Genomic DNA, 5,000 nt, shown 5'->3' with positions numbered 1-5,000 from the left:
TTTCCGGACAACACGTACAAAGAGACTCGCCAACAGTTAAGTAATTAGTGAACCTATGAGAGATGTTTATACTTAGTTCTTTCTCTACTATCTCCCATCTATCTATTTTCTTTAGTTATTCACTAGAACAATTATGATCTGGAAGTTGATCCGGGGCAAGTGTTCGGATCTATTATGACATAGCCACGAGGCGCTCAACGGACACTTTTTAATCTTATAAAACCTTTTCAGGTATTTGAATTGACGCAAAAACAATTTTTTTGTGCAACTCAGTATATTCATATCTCAATTATAAGTTCCTAAATAGAACTACTTTATGTCTTACATAGAACATTTTACTTATTACTTTACTCTATTCCAAATCGCGCAAGCAGTCATTAGTCATTACTAAACTAAGAGACATTCCAGTATTGATATTTAGTCATTCGAAAGCCTCTTTTATTAGTTTTAATAGGAATAAAAAAAAATGGATTCTCTACTCTATCTGTGTATCGGTTATTCCTACGAAATACCGGACGAAATAGAAAAAAACGATCTTAGAAGGGATATAATGAAATTCTTTGATTGGTTCTTTCCAGAGAACCGTTTTATTTGACTGATGGGGACAACAAACAAAACTATTTTACAAAACAATTTTATTATAACAAATAGAATTTCTTATTTTATTATAAATATAAAGATTATTATAAAGAGTAAATAGAAAAATATAAAATTCTAAATAATACTAAATAAAATAAGAAATAAACAGAGCGCTCTTATTCGAAACGCCTTGTGATCTTCAACCAATTCTGTGCTTCAATATAATTACCTGGAGTAAGCGCTATAGCTTGTTTCCAATACTCAGCGGCTTGATCGAACCAAGCCTCTGCAATTTCAGAATCTCCCTGTCGAATGGCCTGTTCTCCCCGGTCGGAATAGGCAGTTAAATTCCTTCCCTTAGAACCGTACTTGAGAGTTTCCTACTCATACGGCTCAGCAGTCAATTCTTTTGGTGTCCCATTTTTTAATCTACCATAATATATAATTATATAATTGAATAATTGAATGAGATTTCTCATAGATCTATCTCATTTTTTTTTCTCGAGTTAACCAAAAGAGATTAATTGCATGAGTTTCAAACTTTAATTTTGATTAATAATTTAATCAGTTTTAGTTTTATCTTTTTTCCCACCTTCAGAAGAATAAAGCATAGGCATTTTCACTATCATTAGAATTTTCTAAAAGGTAACTATCTCGGTTTCATATATAAATTTCTATAGAATCTTTGAAAAAGACTTTCTTTCATAAGAAAGAAAAGACTTACTATCTTTGGGATCTGATTCTACACCGCTGCTCAATACCTTAGGGGATCGACTCTATTACATAAGTTGATTCCTAACTTTTATCTCATATCGTGACATAAGTAAGCAGTTCTTATTGTATCGGCCCAAAACCTCACTAATTGATCTTTACGGTGCTTATTCTTTCTATCAATTAGATCCTTTCTTTATCCATAGACTAAAGGATCTAGGCATACCTATTTCTTCCTATTTGGACTTCTATGAAGTTTCTTTCTTTTTCTTTGCTACAGCTGATAAAAATCGTTGTTTTGGACACGATAGATATGATATGTAGAAAGCCTATTTTCTAGTATTTATTAGCGGATTTGCTCTTTCTTTCCTTTTTTTCTTTCTATAGTGGAGATAGTCGCACGTAATGACAGATCACGGCCATATTATTTAAAGCTTGTGGTAAGAACGGGTTTCGTTCTAGTGCCCTAAAATAATATTCCAAAGCTTTCGTATGTTCTCCGTTCCTTGTGTGGATAAGACCTATGTTATAGAGTATATAACTTCTATCATAGGGATCAATTTCTAGTCGCATAGCTTCATAATAATTCTGTAAAGCTTCCGCATAATTTCCTTCGGATTGAGCCGACATCCGTTGCGGTCGTCTTCGATTCAAAGAATCTCCGTTCCAGAACCGTACGTGAGATTTTCATCTCATACGGCTCCTCCCTTTTTATGTGCATAATGAGAATAATACATGGAATCATCAAAAAAGATTGAAATAATTTCATTATGAACCGAACGGGGCTAGTGTTTTTACAAGAAATCTCTAACCAACCTTCCTGTAAAAGATCTTTTCTTAACATCAAGTATCTTGGTACTAAATAAAAATGATAACTCTAACAATTTCTTTGTTCTTAACACCCCTTAATTTCCGGGAATTAGTCACTTCAACAGTCTTCGATGGTTATACGGGTATCCAAAATACGAACGAGATGGATATTTGTTGTACCAACCATTCTTGTTAATCCCGATTCCGATAAAGAAAAGGTATAATTTATAACAAAGTTTTCGTATTGTTGATTCCTAGGCGTAGTGCTTCTTTCCCTATGCTGCCTATTGGTACTAGTGAAGTAGGGTTGACCTAACCCATAGGTGTAACCTTTCGCTCAATACTAGAATCTAAAATTGAAGCATCTGAGGCTGCATTAATCGGGGATACACGACAGAAGGAATTGTTTTATTTACAAACTTCACCTTCACAATAAGCGTAGATTTATTTCAATAATCTTTTTATTCTCTCCCAAATAATGTATCTTTCTCCGAAGACTGAAATCGGTAAAGAAAAAAACATCAAATCGCACCATCTCTGTAATAGGTGAATGCCTCTTTTTCTCCTGAAGTTGTCGGAATTATTCGTAATAAGATATTGGCTACAATTGAAAAGGTCTTATCAATAAAATTTCCATTTATCCGAGATCTGGGCATAGGTAGCAATCCATTCTATAATTTCTTTTACTTACCTCTTGTGGGAAAATGATCCCACAAACAAAGAAATTGTACAGTACGAAATAACATAAAAATAAAAAAAAAAATAGATCAATTGATTCGTTCTAATTCATTGATTTAATTTGGTATAAATATTGTAAGTAAAAAGAATAACTATTGGAAAAAGATGGGAGCGCCGTCTTCGCAAGAATGAAATGAATAGATATATATCTTTTTTTAACAGTTTTTCACAAAAAAAATTATTTTTATCCCCCCCTTGAAGGAAGGGTTTTTCTTTGATGAAAAGTTTTCTATATTTTTTTATAGTTAGAATTGACTGTACGTACCTATCAAAAAATCTAATATGAATGACTCACTATTCACTCGGTTTCTGGGCCATAATCATTATGTAGGAGAGATGGCCGAGTGGTTCAAGGCGTAGCATTGGAACTGCTATGTAGGCTTTTGTTTACCGAGGGTTCGAATCCCTCTCTTTCCGTACCTTTCACCTAATTCACCAATCTTATTAACAGCAATGTATCAAAGCAAATAACAATGGATACCATTATTCCAACGGTTAAGTTAGACCTTTCTTTTATTTTGATATAGATTCTTTATTCCTATGTTCCGCAGTACAGAAAATAACATACTGGAAAGAGTAGACAACAGGGAATGAGAATCTCCCTACCGATCCGTGATCCATGAATGGGAGAAAAATCCCCGTATCAAACTCCTTACTTTGATGGGTCTTTTTGCTTAGGCGAAAAGGGAAAAATTGTCCGAACCCTTGTTTTATTGTTTTATTTTAATTAGGTTTAAGTCTGACGAGAATAATATTCTACAACCAGCAATTCATTTATTTTCAAACCGACCCATTGACTATCTATTATTTGATTGACTAATCCTTTATATTGGAATGGTTGAAGGGTCAAATGTTTTGGCAATTCCTCGCGGGGGGATGAATCAAGATAATTTTGAATCAGAGCTCTAGATTTTTGTTCATCCCTCGCTGTAATAATATCGTGGGGTTTGCAGCGATAACTTGGTATATCTACTATACGACCATTAACTAAAATATGTCTATGGTTAACTAATTGGCGGGCTTGGGGAATAGTTGAAGCCATACCCAATCGAAAAAGGATGTTATCCAAACGCATTTCAAGTAATTGTAGTAAAACCTGACCTGTTGACCCTTTGGCTTTTCCGGCAATACGAACGTATTTAAGTAATTGTCGTTCTGTAAGACCATAATGAAAACGCAATTTTTGTTTTTCTTCTAAACGAATACGATATTGAGATTTTTTACTGGAACGTGATTGGTTTCTAAGATCGCTTCCGGCTTTAGGCCTTTTACTAGTTAGTCCCGGTAAAGCCCCCAGACGGCGTATTTTTTTGAAACGAGGCCCTCTGTAACGCGACATAAAGACTCCTTATTTTATTGAAATTTCATAAATTAAAACTAAACTAAATGATAATAAATAAAGCGAAATCTACTAAAGTATTGTACCACAAAGAATAATTAGATGAATTGTATAAATATCCGGACCTTATTGTATTTGTATATGTCTAAAAAAAACTAAAGATTCTTTTCTTGATTTGTTATACCGAGATCGAGCTCCTCTAATTTCTAATTGTAGGTTCCTACGACACAGTAGATCGGTGACTCTTGGAAAAAAGGGGAAAGAAGCCTTTTCAATATTCTTTGATTTCACATTATCAATTATGTTATGTAAAAAATCAAACAAATAAAGAAAAGCCTGCTATCGGAATCGAACCGATGACCATCGCATTACAAATGCGATGCTCTAACCTCTGAGCTAAGCGGGCTCACATAACAAAAATTGTACATATATAGGAATTTAGTAAACTACTGGGATCTTAATTATTAACTGTTCATTCTTAGTTTTCATAATGAATAGAAATCTAATGAATATAAATATAGAATAGAATTTCAAATAAATATTTGAATGAATAGATTATAGAACATAACGATTAATATTCTAAAAATAATCTAATAATTCTAATTAGATCAATTATAAATTGAATTAATTATTAATTAATATTTTAATATTAAAGTATTAATAAATTTACTTTTTTTTAGTCATTTTGAGTTATGTTCTAGAGGGTCTGCTTTAAGGAAATGAAAAGGAGAAGAAGAAAATGAGAAAGAAGAAAGAGAAGGGTGTAATCGAGATAAATGCAATCCAGATCATAATGAAAGATTCCTCTGTTTTCAGTCAGAAA

General features: G+C 32.9%; 2 non-coding genes across 2 annotated transcripts; one reads left to right on the top strand and one right to left on the bottom strand.

Annotated features, from left to right (window-relative positions):
* The first annotated feature begins 3,168 nt into the window (after positions 1-3,168).
* On the top strand, positions 3,169-3,255 carry TRNAS-GGA (transfer RNA serine (anticodon GGA)). Its single transcript has one exon. It is a non-coding gene; the product is annotated as a tRNA-Ser (tRNA).
* Positions 3,256-4,510: 1,255 nt separating this feature from the next.
* TRNAT-UGU (transfer RNA threonine (anticodon UGU)) lies at positions 4,511-4,583 on the bottom strand. The gene has a single exon. It is a non-coding gene; the product is annotated as a tRNA-Thr (tRNA).
* Positions 4,584-5,000: the final 417 nt, after the last annotated feature.

This window comes from Corylus avellana, unplaced genomic scaffold, assembly GCF_965113065.1.
Source record: "Corylus avellana unplaced genomic scaffold, dhCorAvel1.hap1.2 HAP1_SCAFFOLD_147, whole genome shotgun sequence".
In the NCBI taxonomy this organism is placed as follows: Eukaryota; Viridiplantae; Streptophyta; class Magnoliopsida; order Fagales; family Betulaceae; genus Corylus; species Corylus avellana.
The sequence above is the reverse complement of the archived record's forward strand: the minus strand, read 5'-3'. Positions and strand labels throughout refer to the sequence as shown.